Genomic DNA, 17,330 nt, shown 5'->3' with positions numbered 1-17,330 from the left:
ACTATGCGTTGTTAGGTTTAAACTTAAAAAAGGAAAAACGTTGCTGCTTCTGCAGGCCGTTTGACGTGTGCGTTTTATTAACTCAGACTGCCCCCCACCGATAATGCACAGGAGGGGTTAGGATCAGATGGTAAAATATAAGACCACGAAAACACTTGTGTTTCCCGTCCTCCATTTGTACAAAACAGGTTTGATTCACACCAAGCAGTTCTCTGTGTTTTGCTCGTTGGTCTCATCTGCAAACTCTTTGGCTGTCTGCGTTCCTGCAGCTCCATCCCCAGGCCACATGACCTATAGGGCATAGAGGACCTTTAAGGCCTACAGGCAGTACCTATATGGGCCACAGGCAGGACCCATACTGGCCACAAGACCTATAGGGGCCACAGGACCATAGGGTCTAAGGCCTTACCACCATGGACACGCCCGATCTCGTCTGATCTCGGAAGCTAAGCATGGTCGGGCCTGGTTAGTACTTGCATGGGAGACCGCCTGGGAATACCAGGTGCTGTTAGTGGTGTCGGGTGGTGGCCAATAGGTGGCACTCTTCCCTCTGCCCTTAACATCAATCCCGTTGCCCCAGTGCAGTGACGGGGACACTGTGCTGTGGAAGGAGACGTAAAACCGAGGTCCTGACTCACTGAGGTCATAAAAAATCCCAGGGCACTTATCGCAAAGAGTAGGGATTTCCCCAGTATCCTGGTCCAACCAGGCTCATTCAATCTGGCCCCCTAATCATCCTCCTGTATAATTGGTTGACTTGTTAATTCCCTCACTCTCCACCTTAAGCTGGTGTGTGGTGAGCGTTCTGGTGCAGATTGGCTGCCGTGCATCACCCCAGTGGGTGCTACACACTGGTGGTGGTTAGTGAGGTCCCCCCTTCACTGCAAAGGGTCTTTGAGTGTCTGGAAAAGCGCTATATAAAATTCAATCCATTAAAGGGGCCACAGGCAGGACCTATAGGGGCCACAGACAGGACCTATAGGGACTACAGGCAGTACCTACAATGTCAGAAAGGACAAAACCTGGCATTTAATTGCAGTAGTTTTGGGAGTGGAAGGTGAGAACATTAGGTTTAGGATTATCGCGTGATCTCGTGATCTCGTGTGAATACGGCTCGCAACGCAGCGCTACGCTGCCGTTACGCGCCCAGTGGAAATGGACGCAGGGCAGAGTTCGCAGCCGTTCCGCGGCACGTACGTCCCCGGTGGAAATCAGGCGTTAGGCGGAGCAATGGCGGAGCCAAAGGGGTGCACTGGACAACCCTGATATCTTATTGGCCACCCTGTGTGGCACCCTAAAATGTAATACCGGCAGTGCCTTTTTCAAATCGGCGAGGAAGAGAGAATTTCCGACAGCTCATGAGTCATGCGAGAGACTGACCATATTGAGGTAAGTTTTAAGGTTTAGCATTGGGTTTAGGTTTCCTGAACAACTTTTACGAAAGTTGAGTCGCTGTGTAGATGCATATTGTCATATTGGCTCCATAACAGACAGTTAATCAGATAAGAGAGATCGGTTCCCCAATTTAAGTTTAAGTTCCCCAAGTCGTAAGTTACAGTATTCAGTTTAATGTGGGGTAACTAGTACATATGTCAGTGGAGGACAATTCCGATATTTTGAACATTGAGCCCTCTTTCTGGTTCATCTGGGATGAAATGGAGTGGTTGACACCGAAATTTTGACTATTGGTCCTGTCTCGGGTATTTGGCTCATTTCGAATCACCCCTGCCTGATTCACAATGGCTGGCTACAGGCATTCACAAACCTGTCCTTAAAACAACCCTTAACGTTTGTTTTCAGAAATGTGCAACACACCGAGTGGTTAGTGGAGTTTGTTGATGTTCCAAATCAAGTATCGTAGCGAAACACAGTTTCTGTTGTGTTTTATTTGGCATTTTGTATATCCATTGATTTCGTTTGGTAGACTCATTGCTCTTTGACCAGAAATGGAAAGGGGGGTTGGCTCCTATTAACTGCCACTAAAATGATAGTGCAGAGAGGTCATTGAGAGTCTGATGACTCACAACAAGGGTACTTTTTTGACAATCTTAGAAGTACACAAAACCACCAAATCCAGAGCGACGTTCTTGAGGGATTAGCTGAGATGGTACAAAGTGAAATAATACGAGTTTTTAGTGTAATAGCAGATGAAACCAAAGATTTAAAGATACAATAACAAATGTCTGTAGTTATGAGGTACTTTTGTAACGGGGCCATCCACAAAAGCTTTTTACACTTTCAGTAATTTGAAAGCTTAGATGCAGCAGGTCTCACAAAGATGGTAATTGATGGTCTGGACTACAAAAAAAACCTTGTGGGGCAAGGCTATGATGGTGCATCCGTAATGAGCGCAAAGCATTCTGGTGTGTCTGCACGGATTAAAAACAGATTTGCATTTGATGTGCACTGTAATGCACATTGTTTGAATTTGGTTCTTGTTGATGCTGTAAAATCAGTGCCTGAGACAGTTCACTTTTTTTCTCTCCTGCAGAAGCTTTATAACTTTGTATCTGGGTCTTACGCTCATCTCAAGTGGCTTGCAGTTCAGAAAGAGCTGTATCCACAGCAGCAGCCCAGGGAACTACAGAGACGTACGGATGTAAGGTGGGCATGCAGATACATGGCATGCCGTAATCTGAGGGACATGCTTCCAGCAGTTCTGAGACTGCTACAGGATATCGCACTTGACAATAGTGGTGATAGATCAGTGGAGGTAAAGGGCCTTCTTTCTCAGATAGATGTACATTTCATAGGGCTTTTGGTTACCTTTTGTTTAGTGCTTGGTGATACCACATGTCTTTCTGATGCTCCAATCCAGCTCTTTTGACCTAGCAAGGGCTGTGCATCTAGTAGGTGCCCTTACAGACACATTACAGCACTACAGAAGTGAGGGATCCTTTGGGGAACTATGGAAAGAGGTTGAAGAGATTGCAGAGCACTGCAAAATAAGTGTACAAACAATGTGTAAAAGACAGTCTAAAACAAGCTCAAGATTTCATGACTCATTGATGATGACTGTAGGACAGAGAAATTATGAACAAAGTGATGGTGAGAGCTTCCAAAGAGCTACCTTTTATCAGGTGCTTGACTGTCACACAGCTGAGCTGCAGACGCGTTTTTCCAAATAAGAATTGCGAGATAATGCAAGGGGTCCAGTCTCTCAACCCAAAGGGTAAAACATTCTCGAATGAGGAGCCTCTGTTAGCCTTTGCTCAGACCTTTGAGTCAGATTTAGAGGACCTCAAACCTGAGGTTAATCAAACCAAGCGGCTTCTTGATAGTAGAGAGAAAAGTGGAATGGACAGACCGTCTACTCTCCTTGACATTGTTGTGTTTCGAGAACCTTATAAAGAGGTCTTCCATGAGCTATTTCGACTTTGTAAGATTTCTGTTGTCACACTAGTGCTTCTTGCTAGAGCAGCAGCTTGAAAACTGATTAGAACCCACCTTAGGACAACAATGGCTGATGACAGGTTAAGTCACCTTGGAATTCTCAGTGTTTGGTCAAGGAGGGCACGCTCCCTCAACATGGATGAGTTTGTGAAACATTTTGCCAGTTCTCACCAGAACCACAGAATTATGCTGTTTTAAATCTACCTAGGATCATTTAGCACTTTGGTGGTCCCTCTGGTCATGATTAAAACCTGCACTGTGTACTCTGACATTCTAAAATGATGAATCCAAAGGGTATAATGTCACACATATTTAATTGGGTCTTGATTAGGCCAATTCCAAAACTAATGGCAAAGAAAAGTTAATATAATATATACAGTATGAGCATAAATATGATAATGCAAGTTAATGTCTGCCATGCACACCCCAAAATTCTGGAAACAAAAACGTTTTCTAATTGAACCCTTACATAAACAAGATAAACACAAGTCAGTGTAAATTGGCTGAGATATAGAGGTTGAAAAGTAATGGGATTTAAAGTAACATTACCATTCTGTCGCATATGTAACTAACAGGACAACAAATAGGTTACATATGCAACAAAGCCTGTACAATGTATGTAAGCTTGAGTAACAAACAAAAATGCACTTTCTATATGTTAAATAGGGGTTGTGGAGAAATTATATGTTTTTGAATAAAAAAAAAACTTAAGTTTTAAGTTTGTAATATTGGTGGGCACCACAATTATTTTTGTTTTTCAAGTCCATTTCTGCTTGATAATATTTTTTGCAGGCATATCTTGTGTTTTGAGTCAGACCGAAAAAACATATATTTTTTGACTTGGGGTGGATGAAAGAGGTCTGTACAAGTTGGTTATACCTGTATGTTTTCAGTGTTTTTTTTGTAAATTTACTTCCATAAATAAACTATGCAAATTATATCACACACAAATGCTATCTTATCTCCTTTGTTGCTTGAGCTTTACTTTCTGAAAATATTTTTGGGGATGTTCAATACTGATAGTGTGTGTGTGTGTGTGTGTGTGTGTGTGTGTGTGTGTGTGTGTGTGTGTGTGTGTGTGTGTGTGTGTGTGTGTGTGTGTGTGTGTGTGTGTGTGTGTGTGTGTGTGTGTGTGAGAGCGAAAGAAATTGAGCTGCAGAGACACTGGCTATCCATGGTAGGTTAAATAATTCTAGTGAAGTAACCCTAGTGGACCACACTATCTGCCACATTGTAGAACTCCAGGTTCTGCGTCTAATCAGCAATCATAGGATTCATTCATGCTCCTTAGATGCCATGTTAGGGTTACAAACACATTTTCTGTCATGGTCTATGGCCCTGAAGTAGCCTTGGCCACCCATGTGTTAAACTCTAGTTCCGCCACTGCCAGGGAGGACACGCGGATCAAGACACGCGGAACCAGAGACGCGGATCCAGAGACGTGGATCCAGAGACGCGGATCGGAAGAGACGCGGATCCAGGGAGGAGACGCGGATCCAGAGACGCGGATCAGGGGAGGAGACGAGGATCAGGGGAAGAGACGCGGATCCAGGGGAGACACGGGGCTGCAGGTTCGCCCCGCGGGACAGCGAGTCACTAGCGGTCGCTCCCCGCACGAGTGGCGGTCAGATCAGGGCGAGCGCCTGATGGACGAGCTGCTACGGGACGAGAGGACGGGAGGATGAGAGGACCAGAGACGTTACAAATACGTGGATAATCCCTTTTCAGGTTTTCCCCCCATCCTTTTCTCTGTAAAGCCTCCTCCGTGTTTGGGCTGTGATACAGAAGGTCTGGACTGTGAGGTGTTGACCGAAATTACCGTCAGAGCGAAGGGGAAAGAAAGTGCGGGGAAGGGATTCCTATATTTATCCTCACATTATTCCCCCTCATGTGACCGTGTCGAAACGGTCTCGGACATTTGAAGAACAAAGAGGAGAGTTAAAGCTTTCGGCAACAAAGCACGGAATATGAAATAAACTAGAGCCCATTGGTTTCTGATGGAGCGTGGATGATGCGCGTGTTCTGCTCCTTGAGCCTCTCAATCTGAAGAGCACCTCGAGGACACCGACGGCGGTCGGCGAGCTCCTTAAAACCGGAGAACCGGCGGGGAACGGAGTCCGGTCTGATTGGAACATTTAGAGCGAACCGACCAAGCCAAGCGTCTCATCCAGCACCCTTCCTGTTGGGGTGGGGAGGGTGTAGTTAACCACCTCTAGTTTAGTCGTACACTTTGCGAAGGTCGGGCCCTTAACTGGTTGTTTTTTCTTTAAGTTGTCGATTTAAATAGGGTGCCATTTAAAGTGGGACCTCATTAGTGCGCCTCGGCACAGCCCAGCGCGGAGAGGGGATGCGCGCGCGCTCCCCCTGCAGCGCGAAACGGAACCAGTCGAACAGGTTTTGGGAAGCTGCGCACGCGACAAGCCGCCGCTGCCCGGCGATCAGCGAGCGATTCGAAACGTTTTTGCACGAATTTGCGGAAGGAGTTCGACTATCGAGACGCGCTGCGTTCTTCTCGTGCACACGGAGGAGTTAACCAGGCGTTATAAAAGCTCCATGACGACCAGGGGAATCTACCGAACAGGATAATCTTTTTCTATTTTTTTTTCTCTCCCCACCGGTGAGGAAGCCCAGGTAGTGTTTCTATCTACTTTATCATCGAGGTTATCTCATTGTTTCTGCATTCCCCCTCCACCTCCCTCCCAGACCCCCCCATTTGCCTATCCAGCGCATCAAAAGGAACATTTTAGGGGGTCTTGTCTTCTTTTCCCCCTTGGAGTTGGGTAGTGAGGAGGAGAGGCACACTGTACGGGGAGGAGAGAGAACGGGAGATGGGAGACATGATAATGGCGGTGTGTTCTACTGGGTACCATTTAGGTAGGCTTACGCGCCTTTTCTCCTGTGAAGGGAGAGAGAGACATAGAGGAAGTGTGGGTTGTGGAATATGGACCATTACCCAGAGTCGGAGACCAGGGGAGGGACATGAAAGGTGTACAAAAAAATGTGGGGTGGGATAAAAAAAACGGCAAGGGGTGCTTTAAGAGTAGCCTACACATCAGTAAAAAAAAGAGTAAATGTTTAAATAAGACACGTCTCCGGGGCTGTGTGTGTTGTAGACTGACAAAAGGGGAGTTCTGAGCTGGGGGAGCAGAGCAGAATCAAGGAGGGGAGAAGGGAGAGGGGAGAGGGGAGGGAGGAGAAGGGGCCAGCCCTGGTTATCAGGAAGAGACATAAGTGATGGAAGAATGTTGGGAGGGAGAGTGGATAGAGTCCACTGAAAAGAATGAGAGAGAGAGAGAGAGAGAGAGAGAGAGAGAGAGAGAGAGAGAGAGAGAGAGAGAGAGAGAGAGAGAGAGAGAGAGAGAGAGAGAGAGAGAGAGAGAGAGAGAGAGATGGGTGGGAGAAGGGCAGGTGAGAGACTCCCCCAAAGGTGGGGTGAAGAGGTGTGTGTGTGTGTGCGTGCGTGCGTGCGTCTTAACAGGAGAACATTAAGTGCAGAACCTTATAACAATAGCCGGTTTGCGTGAAAGACGGGGTGAGGCGCGAGCAGATAAGGAGGCGGAGACACAGAGTCCGGGGAGAGCGGGTAATAGGACGGCTGGGGAGAGGCAGGGGCCGAGGGTGGCTCGGCGGTGTAAAGCGGCCCAGCGGCGCAGGTGAGAGACAAGGGAGCGGTCCAGCGGCCGCCAGGGACAATCAGACGATAGAGAGGAGCTTCAGGCTCACTGCCCGGCTGGAGCGTGCTGAAATGCTGTCACCCGGAGAGCATTACCCGGCTGGGTGCTGAGTAACGGGGGCCCACTGCACCACAGAGACACACGTGTGTGTGTGTGTGTGTGTGTGTGTGTGTGTGTGTGTGTGTGTGTGTGTGCGTGTGCGTGTGCGTGCGTGCGTGCGTGCGTGCGTGCGTGCGTGTGTGTGCACGGGGGGGAGAGTTGAAGGATATAAAAACTGTTGGATAAACCAGATGGCTACATAAAATGATAAAAGAGTAGCGCGGAAAATAGAAATAGTGTTGAAATCGAGAGAGAAATGGGATGGGAGAGGGAGATGCAGCACCATGTTGCCTGCTGTGTCAGCTTATCAATGCTGCTGTACCTAGAACCTGCTTCTCTCCCTCACTGCCCTTGTTACACGCTGGTCCGTGTTCTCCAAAGTGCTGTGGAAGTCATGTTGGAGGCTTGACTTATGCAGCATTTCCAACCATCTGATCCAGTGAGGAGGAACAAAGCTCAATCTTTCACGTGTCTGCTATACTGCCATGTGTTTTACCAGGCCCTTATCACAACGTATATGCTGCACAGCTGTCGGATAGATCAGCCTCATTGCTTACACAGCAATGTCGATCCTTGATAATGCTGGTCTGGGCACAGAGAGACTTATCCTGGCAGCATCTTGATACTGGAATTGCAAATGTTAATGTGACCCCCTTGCAGTTTGTGGTAATCTGATGTAAATCTTTATTGCATGTATTTAAAGGATGTAGATTGTACAATTGAAAGAAGGAGCTACCTGGTGCCATAGTGTTCAATGGTATTCTAATGGGACAGTTATATCAAAATTACTCGTGATGTTTGGTAAAAAATAAAAACACACCTTGGCATTAAAATTGCAGCACAGACGGAATATTAAATGCGGATTTGATCCAAAGGGATTCAGCTGCTTAACCATAGTGGAAACTGCCAAAGAAAAACTGGTGTCGCAATTCTTTCCCAATCATTAGCTGAGAAAATGCTACTTAAAACGTACTTGGTGGATAATTAATAACTGACATCTTCGGAAATGTGCTGCATTTAGACTGTGAATCATTCTCACACCGACCTCTTTGTAGCATTGATTATGTTCACAGACGGGCATTATTCGGCGTAGTAGCTCTTATTCTTGTTTTGGTACCTTCTAAAATGTGCTTCATGGGCCTCTTAACACACGACACATTCATTAGAGAAGGTTTCACAAGCTACCATGGAAAATTAATGTAAGCTTGGTAGTCAAACCTAATTTGTGTGTGTGGTGTCCTGTTCAGAGTCATACATCAGCATCATTCCACTCATATTGTCGCTTTTGGGCACAGGGGATGACTCGCATTCGTCACACTGGTGTTTATCGGCGTCAAAATGGTGTGGACGTGTTTATCGTGAGACAAATGTTTTACTAAAATCTTTGGCTGTACGTGTGTCTGCGTGTCTGATAGCTGTTTGTCTCTCTCGCTCCAATATCACAATTCACTCCCTATTTCTGTGTTCTCAAAATGTCTCACCCTTTTCTTCTCAGACCCCTTCTCTCTACCTCCATTCCTTTTTCTCCATTGGATTTGCGTCGTTCGTTCATCTCTCTCTCTCTCTCTCTCTCCCTCTTTCTCTCTCCCCCCTTCACTCTCTCTCTCTAAGGCGGTGAATCGTTTTTGATGTATACTCTAAACCTTATGATGTCTATAGCTCTCTCTAGAAGGCCACGGCCACCTCTTCCCTTTTCTCTTCCATTTACTGCGATTAGCATTTCCTGACCTGAACTAGTTTCCAGAAAACTGTCTGTCAGATACTCTTTCTGCCGAAACAACACAATTATATACTAGCGTAACTTCACATGAACACAGCACATCCCTGGGAATTAATCATTGAATATAACATACCCATTGATCTATTAATCAGGAAATGGGCATATTGTCTGTTCAATTCATACAAAACATTCCCTTTTGCAGTAACATAGGTAAACAGTAACACCATCAATCAACTATCGGCAGGAAAGAATGATTATACAATTATTGTTTAGGTATAATACTAGAATTTCAACATCAATGTAATTTATGAATATTGGGTAATGATCTTTGACATTCAGCTTTTCACAACGAAAAGAGTTAACTGGATCAAGGCAGCAAAGCATACCAATGGGTGTCAAAGCAGAAGGAACGTGGTGGGGCACGGGCAACCAGCTACCAGCATTCTCCAGCTACAATTTGTCAGATTTCTTGATGGTCTTCCAAAGCCGTTCAAAGTCATTTGAATTCAGATTAGGCGAAGCTCAGGCTCCTTTGTACAGGGTTTCAACAGACATGTCCCCAATCGGGCTGTTTTCAGATAGAATAGTAAACTGAAGTTAAACAGAATAAGTGATATCCCTGATGTTAAACAACTATTGACCAATACAGTGACCAATCGAAGCAGGTGGAATAGATGAATGAAAAAAGAAAAATTAACGAAGGATAGAAAAAGCATGGAATAACCAAATGATGGATGGAATAAGAGGAGAGGTAATTTAAAAGATGGTGAGGTGCTGTGACCTTTATATGTCAACTCGGGTCAATTAAGAACAAATTTGATCCACAGAGGAAGTGGAGGGAGTGGGCGAGCAGATGGAACGTAGAGGAGAGTCACCAGAGAGCAGAGAGCGAGGCTGAATAGAGGAGATCAGGGCCAGGGAAAGTGGAGGCACGCATGAGAAATAGATTTCAGAATCTGGTTCTGTAGCCCAGACTCACCATCTCCAGGATGGACAGGAACAGAGCAGGGACAAAAAAGGAAGAAAGAAAACAAGGGAACAGATGAAGGCGAGAGAGAGGACTATACACACACACAGGGGAAAATGAAAGGAAGAGTGAGAGGTACCAAGACCGACTGGGGATGGGATGAGGAGGGGGTGAGGGAGCTCGAGAGATGCGGCCAGGATAAGAGGGGGGTAGAGAGAGAGAGAGAGAGACAGAGAGAGAGTGAATGTTGAAGAAGGAGAAGCTAGTAGTGTAGTGAATGTCAAGCAGCATGGCCACTACTAGAATGGTGCTGTGTTGACCTGCAGAGAGATATCAAATGCTACACAGTCAAACCACTGTGTGCTGTCAAGCTGCACAAAACCAACCTCTTGGAACCACATTTTTCCACCGGAAACACATGAGGGATTTCCATGCTTTGCTGACTTCACACACTCACTGCCACCCCTACCAAGGTAGTATATTCATCTGATCAATGTAAAACTTGGACTATGGATTGGCATCATTGCTTTTATAATATTCTTTGACAGTTCTAAAATTACTCAGCGATGCGTTACGTAAAGATTAGAATAGGCAAAGGACATATTGGGTTTCATTCTCATTTATTCTGCTCCCTCGCGGAGTCCACTCCCTTCTTGCATGCTTCCCTTTAACCACTTCACAGCTCGGTTAAAGAGCCCTTGTTTACGTTCTCCACTTCAGCATGTGTGTTTGTATGCCTCTCTCCACTACTTTCGCTAATTGTCTTGGTCTGGGGGGGTGACAGAGCAGACCTGACAGGCGAACCCAGATCACAAGCAGAGATAGATTGAAGAGGGGTGTCTGCTCTTACCTCTATCTCTCATCTGGCATATATTACAAGTGTCTGACAGACGTAGGGCAACATGATGGACGGATGCCCCACTCTATCTTTATATACTCCTCACTCAATCATGCTGTTTTCCTCTATCACTCACCCATCTCCACTTGTCTCTTCATCTCACAGCTCCATGGTCATGATTAGTGATCGGCCGATATATTGGCCGGCCGATATTTGCGTGTTTTATGTATTATTATTATTATTATTATGTTTTTTTTTGATTTTTTTCTTGCCCATGATTTACAGACAGTTCAATTAATGTTCATTTTTTTTTAATTGAGACATTGTAACATTTGCTATCATCATTGTGTCATTTTTATGATGTTAATTGAGGGAGGCTTAGCCTGGAAATCCAGACCCACATCTAGAAAACTGTAGGGTCTGGCAACAAGTAATGAAAATGGCCCAACTCGAGGGACCGCACCAAGCATGCATTTGGAAATATCAGAAGAATACAAGGGGTGACGTATCCAGACCAGTGGAGCTAACCAATAGATAAGACTCTTGCCATATCCGGTCGGTAAAACAGCAACGCTTTTGGCCCGCCTACATTGATACATCGATGTGATTGATTAATGTTCTGGGCCAGGGGAGGCCCAGAATATACACAAGTATATTGCTCGGTCCCAGAGTGACTCGCTGGGCGAATTCAAATTGTGCCCTCGCGAAACCTCTGGATTTCCGGGGTATTATCGGCTCCAAATGTCGGCTCAAGAAAATCGGTATCGGTGTATTGGTTATCGGCTAAGGCTGAGGAAAAAATATCGGCATCGGTATCGGCCCTAAAAAAATCCATATTGGTCAATCCCTAGTCGTGATGTGACATCCCTGTTTAATTGTCCCCTCTTTCCCTTTCCACTTGCACTTGCACTCATTGCAGGTCTGGGTGTTTCTGTGTGTGGGTGTTTGGTTGTGTGTGTTTATATATGTGTGAGTGTGTGTGTTTTACCCTCAGGCAATATGCAAAAGTATTAAGGTTAGGGTTTTCCAATTAAAAATAAAAAGTTTTCAAATTAAATCATTTATTTTGTTACTGACAGAGTCATAAATCAAGTTGTATTTATTTTTGGATGATTATTCTGCTGTGTCAGTAATTAGTTCCACAATAAGCTACTGCTGGATTTATATTTGTACACATAATTGTGTGTCACTTTTAGCCTGCAATGATAAAATACCATGTGTGTCAATATTACATTTTAGTTACATTTGTAACAGATTATCATGGATACATACATAGTAAATATCTATATACATTATCCATTAGCTAGATTGTACAAATCAACGCTTAATTAAAATCGTTATTTCATCATTTTAATTAGATCAAGGCTTTACTTGAGTTCAATATATTTTCTACCTGCAGTTTCTCAATTACCTAATGTCACACATGCCTTTGAATAATTTCAGTTTGCTAACATGTTAGTGGGTTCTGGTTTCCATGAACGCTAGCGCTGGCATTAGCTAACATCAAGCTTTCTACGGGGTTTGCCTTGAGGGGAAGTTACACCGTCAACATAACCTCCATCCGCATGGCATACCCATATACAAAACCTGTGTGTGTGTGTGTGTGTGTGTGTGTGTGTGTGTGTGTGTGTGTGTGTGTGTGTGTGTGTGTGTGTGTGTGTGTGTGTGTGTGTGTGTGTGTGTGTGTGTGTGTGTGTGTGTGTGTGTGTCCGCCAGCGCATGTGTTGGTGCATGGCGGCTCCATCTGTCCCCAGCCTGAGAGCAAAAAGATGTCTGGTTGTTTCATACACCTTTAACCTTGACTCGTTTCTTACGCCACAGAACCATTCTCATGCCAGAGGCCAAATCCAGGCAGCAATACTTTTGGGAGATTTTGCAGGAATTTCAAGACCTTTAAACCTTCTAAATGTCAAACAACGATGACATGAGTCAATCGTTCAAGGCAGCAAAATATAATCTGATCAGCAAGTGTATACAAAGTGTGAATGAAGAGAACTAATAACATTCACAAAAGTGCAATTGGTTCAATGTGCTAAATGTTAAAGCAGTAGGTCAGATGAATTTACTCCATAGGAGATTAGTGTAAAGCACACCAACTGATAACCACATGGCTGGGCATTCAGCCCATAGACTTAACCCAATGGATTGGCAGAAGTGTAGAAAGGGAGATTAGCTGCAATAGCCATTAGACATCATCATCCCACTCATGATGAAGTCTTTTGTATGTACCTTCTACTAAGTAGAACAATTAACAATAGGATTATGTCAAGGGCCTTAGTACACTGGTTTTCACTTTGAGCCAATGTTGGCTTTCAAATCCAATTCCTTTTTGATTCAACCAAAATGGTCAATAATAATAATAAATAATAATAATGCATTTTATTTATGGTCACCTTTCTTGTCACTCAAGGTCACCTTACAAAATCAAACATTCCTAAGAGCAAACAAAAAAGCAGGTGGGAGGGTGAGCTGGATGGAGGAAGACGATCTGAGAGAACGGGTGGGTGTCTTGATATGGAGGAGCTCGATAAGATACTGAGGGGCAAGATTGTTGGTACCAAAGATGAGAGAGGAATGGATAATTGCATTTATAAGAGGGGTCAGGGATTGAATGCAACCCTTACCCAGTATTGTAGGGAGAGGATCAAGTTGGCAAGTGGATGGTTTAGATTTGCAGACAAGGTCGGAAATTTCAGCAGCAGAGGGGATGTTCAAGCCAGAGAATGGACGGGAGAAAAGTATTTGAAAGTCAGGGGAGGATAGGATGGTTGAGATCAGGGGAGCTAACTGCCGATGAATTTGGTCAATTTTATTATTAAAAAATGTCATAATGGAATTGCAGGAGTCAGTGGAGTAAAAAGGGGGAGGGAGAGAGTCCGGTGGGCGTAGCGTTTTGTGAACCAGGGAGAATAGTGCTCGAGAGTTTCCAGTACCTAACCTGATTATTTCTGCATAATAGTTGGATTTTGCGATGGTCAGAGAATCCTTATAGAAGAGGAAATGGGTAATGAACATTTCCTTGTGGATGGTAAGCCCACTCTTCCTATAGAGGCGTTCCAGTTGGCGACCTCTGGCTTTCAGTTGGCAAGTACAAGAGTAAACCAAGTTGCAGATTGTGTAAATGAAACAGTCCGTGATTTTAAAGGGGCCAGGGTATCCAGGAGATTGTGAAGGCCACTGTTGTAGTGACTGAGCAGTTCATCAGGGGTGGATATAAAGTGGATGCCAGAAGACTTCTGGAAGACCAGAAGGAGTTGATTGTATTGGAGTCATCGGTGTTGAAGCTCCGTCGGGACCCACGGTGGGGAGTATCTCTGACAAACGAGCGTAGTCCGGGCCAAGGTGCAGTGTTGATTATAGCGGATTAACGTGACATTTGCGAAGCTCAGCAGCCGAGTATTGAAGCAGGGCTGATGAGGAGTTTGTCAGAAAAAAGCACGGCAGTCCATATGAGTGTAGCCGATTTGTTGATCCGCATTCTGGCTCACAGAAGAGTAGAAAGGTAGGTGTAGCCCCGGGTATGGCCGATCAAACAGTGTCAAACAGGTAAGCAGCTAGAGCCACATACAGAGCTGATCAGATTGTATAACGTGATGTCAGCATCAATGTATCAGCAGGGCAATAGACAGTAAAGGAATGACGTCACACAAGTGAAGTTTAGCTAAAAGTTAGTTAAAAAGCCGGAGAGCTGCGGCAGCAAGTCGCGCCAGCGTTTTCTCAGCCGGAAGCCCAGTCTCAGTCAAATGGTCAGTAGCGTGCCTGTATGTCTTAAATAAAGCCTCAATGCCATCAGCAGATAGATATGAAGCAGCCATCACAGCCCTTTACTCTATATGGCTCATGTGTAAACTCTGGACGTCCCAGAGTCTTGGTGTCCTTGTTATCCTCATCTTTAATCCCAGGGCCAAAAGATGGCTGAGCTAGGTTGGAACGGTTTGCTAAGTGCCGCTCATCTAAGCTCAAGGGCTACAAAAGCACCAAGAAGGCAGTTTGAGTTATTTCTCAGTAGTGGAAATACCTGTGTTGTGCTGATTAGGATAAGTGGGGAATTGTTTATTTAGTGGCTATGTATTTATGTATTACATTTTAATTATCCAGCATCAGTCAATGTACTGTAATGAAATGCTTAATTTAAGCATAACCTGCCACACTATAGTACACATTTGATACAAGATGTGGTGTTGAATGGATCTTCATTCCAGCGGATCTTCAGGGACTGCTGAGTAAATCTTAAAGCATATAAAGCATTTAGCATCAGGTAAAGACCATACGGGTTGACAGAATGATTCGATATTAGTTATTTGGACCGCTCTCCTAGGAGGTTGGATGATCCACATCAGTAAGTCAACTATATTTCTGGAATACAATTCTCATTTTCCAGTGCATTGGCTAAATATAGAACGGCTGTAATACATCACAAATTAAATTATCCTTGATATGAAAATAATTTTTTTTCCATTTCAGTTCCTTCTCTGATTTCCCAGGTCTTTACCCCATTTTTAGAAGTCCTGTCCTCCAGTGATTATGGGGCTGATGATGCGTGGGGCTGTTTTTGCAGCAGTGGAATATGGGTTAGAGTTTCTATGAATATGGATGGCAGGCTGGCAGGAGGAAGGCCTTGCGTGCATGTGCAGTTTGGCACAATTTTATGTAACAATCTGCAGAGGCCCGTATGCAAGCGTGCACATGCACCTGCTGTAGGTGCATGCAGTCTTGCAGACACACATGCACTTAGACACACTCAAAAGATGCATACTAAAAAAAGCATATTTTTCCTGTGTCACCGGTAATGTACCACATCAATGTCAAACGCCAAACACATCCATATTTGATGCTAGTGTGTGTGTGTGTGTGTGTGGGGGTGTGTGTGTGTGTGTGTGTGTGTGTGTGTGTGTGTGTGTGTGTGTGTGTGTGTGTGTGTGTGTGTGTGTGTGTGTGTGTGTGTGTGTGTGTGTGTGTGTGTGTGTGTGTCCATATGTTTGCTTACATGGCTGGGTTATCAAGGACCATCAAGGCACTACACAAGGGTCACACACACGCACCAAAGCCATATAAATCAGCCATATGATGTGTAAGCCATATAATGCTGAAGATAAATTTAGTGCTGAAATGTTATATTTCAGTATACTAGAATGTATTTTACTCAAGAGAGCACCAGTAGATGTTTGTTGTTAACACTAAAATATACTGTCTTTGGTGTCATCCTTTTACAGAAAAAAACAAGAAAACATTCATTTACATTTGTCAAAGTAATGCAAATATGTCTTTGTCGCTCTAAGCTATCAAGAATTTACAGCATAACTCATTCTAATTTCCGATAAAGCCCATGTTAGTATTGACATATTATAAATGACTGTCTCACAAAAAAAAACGACAACAATGTCTACTACTCCTAAAAACCTATTGAATGAGCCACATAGTGACTCCAGATGGTTTTGAATCACACCATGGTGGATAGATTGATGAATGCATCGTGTGGTGGGGTAAGGCATCAGGCTCAGGCCTTCCACTTCTGATGTGGACATTTGATATGCATTATGGAAACCATAATATGCTTGTCCCAAGAGCTATCATTGCTGGCTGTAAATATACACATCATTTAATCAGCATAGCAAAAAGAGCTAAGGGGGTTTGTGTTGCCTCTAACAAAAATAATTTTGTTAGAGGCTACGAAGAAAAACCCAGTGTTAATAATCCAGTCTTCTAACCCGAACGCTATCCTGTGTCTACTATCCAGTGTTCTAACGCTAACCCCAGTGTTTAGAACACAGTTTTCTAATATTAACACCATCCAATGTTTAGAATGCAGTGTTCTTACACTTACCGTATCCATGGTTTAGAACCCAGTGTTCTAACACTGACCCTATCCAGTGTTTAGAACCCAGTGTTCTAACCCTGACCCTATCCAGTGTTTAGAACCCAGTGTTCTAACCCTTAATCCCGTGTGCTAACACTAACCCTATTAAGTGTTTAGAACCTAGTGTTCTAACACTTACCCTATCCAGGGTTTAGAACCCAGTGTTCTAACAACCCTATCCACGGTTTAGAACCCAGTGATCTAACCCTTTATCCAGTGTTCTAACACTAACCCTATTCTGTGTTTAGAACCCAGTGTTCTAACCAATAATCTAGTGTTCAAACTAGTGCTGTCAAGCGATTAAAATAATTAATCGTGATTAATCGCATTAATGTCATAGTTAACTCACGATTAATCGCGATTAATCACAAATGTTTTTTCTATGCTAAATATCCCTTGATTTCTTTGTCCCATTAATTGTTCTCATTTTAATGCTCTTATCAACATGGAGAAGTGCATCGGCTTGCCTTGTGCAAATGTTTTTTTATTGATAACAACATTGGCATATACTGATCAAAACAGGACGATACATAAAAAAGCCTATAGTGCAATTAAACGATGAACATACAAACATACTGCCTTGAACATAGCAGTCAGGCTACTGCTTCTTTGTTTTGAGCCAAAGCAAAAAAAATAATAATAATTGCGTTAATCGCGCGATAACAAAATGAACGCCGTTTAAATTGGTTTGCGTTAACGCCGTTAATAACGCGTTTAACTGACAGCACTAGTTCAAACACAACCCTAATTCGGTATAACCCTAACCCTATATTCCTCTGCTC

General features: G+C 44.0%; 1 protein-coding gene and 1 pseudogene across 4 annotated transcripts in view; both read left to right on the top strand.

The window, feature by feature from the left end:
* The first annotated feature begins 396 nt into the window (after positions 1-396).
* On the top strand, positions 397-514 carry LOC132475390 (5S ribosomal RNA; annotated as a pseudogene).
* A 3,887-nt stretch (positions 515-4,401) lies between these two features.
* Positions 4,402-17,330, top strand: part of LOC132473982 (leucine-rich repeat and fibronectin type III domain-containing protein 1-like protein) — a 163,975-nt gene continuing 151,046 nt past the window's right edge. For all 4 annotated transcript variants that reach the window (XM_060074385.1, XM_060074384.1, XM_060074387.1 and 1 more), the window contains exon 1: positions 4,402-6,024. The gene's annotated coding sequence lies outside the window, so the exon portion shown is untranslated. The remainder of the gene's footprint in view (positions 6,025-17,330) is intronic.

This window comes from Gadus macrocephalus, chromosome 16 (assembly GCF_031168955.1).
Source record: "Gadus macrocephalus chromosome 16, ASM3116895v1".
In the NCBI taxonomy this organism is placed as follows: domain Eukaryota; kingdom Metazoa; phylum Chordata; class Actinopteri; order Gadiformes; family Gadidae; genus Gadus; species Gadus macrocephalus.
The sequence above is the reverse complement of the archived record's forward strand: the minus strand, read 5'-3'. Positions and strand labels throughout refer to the sequence as shown.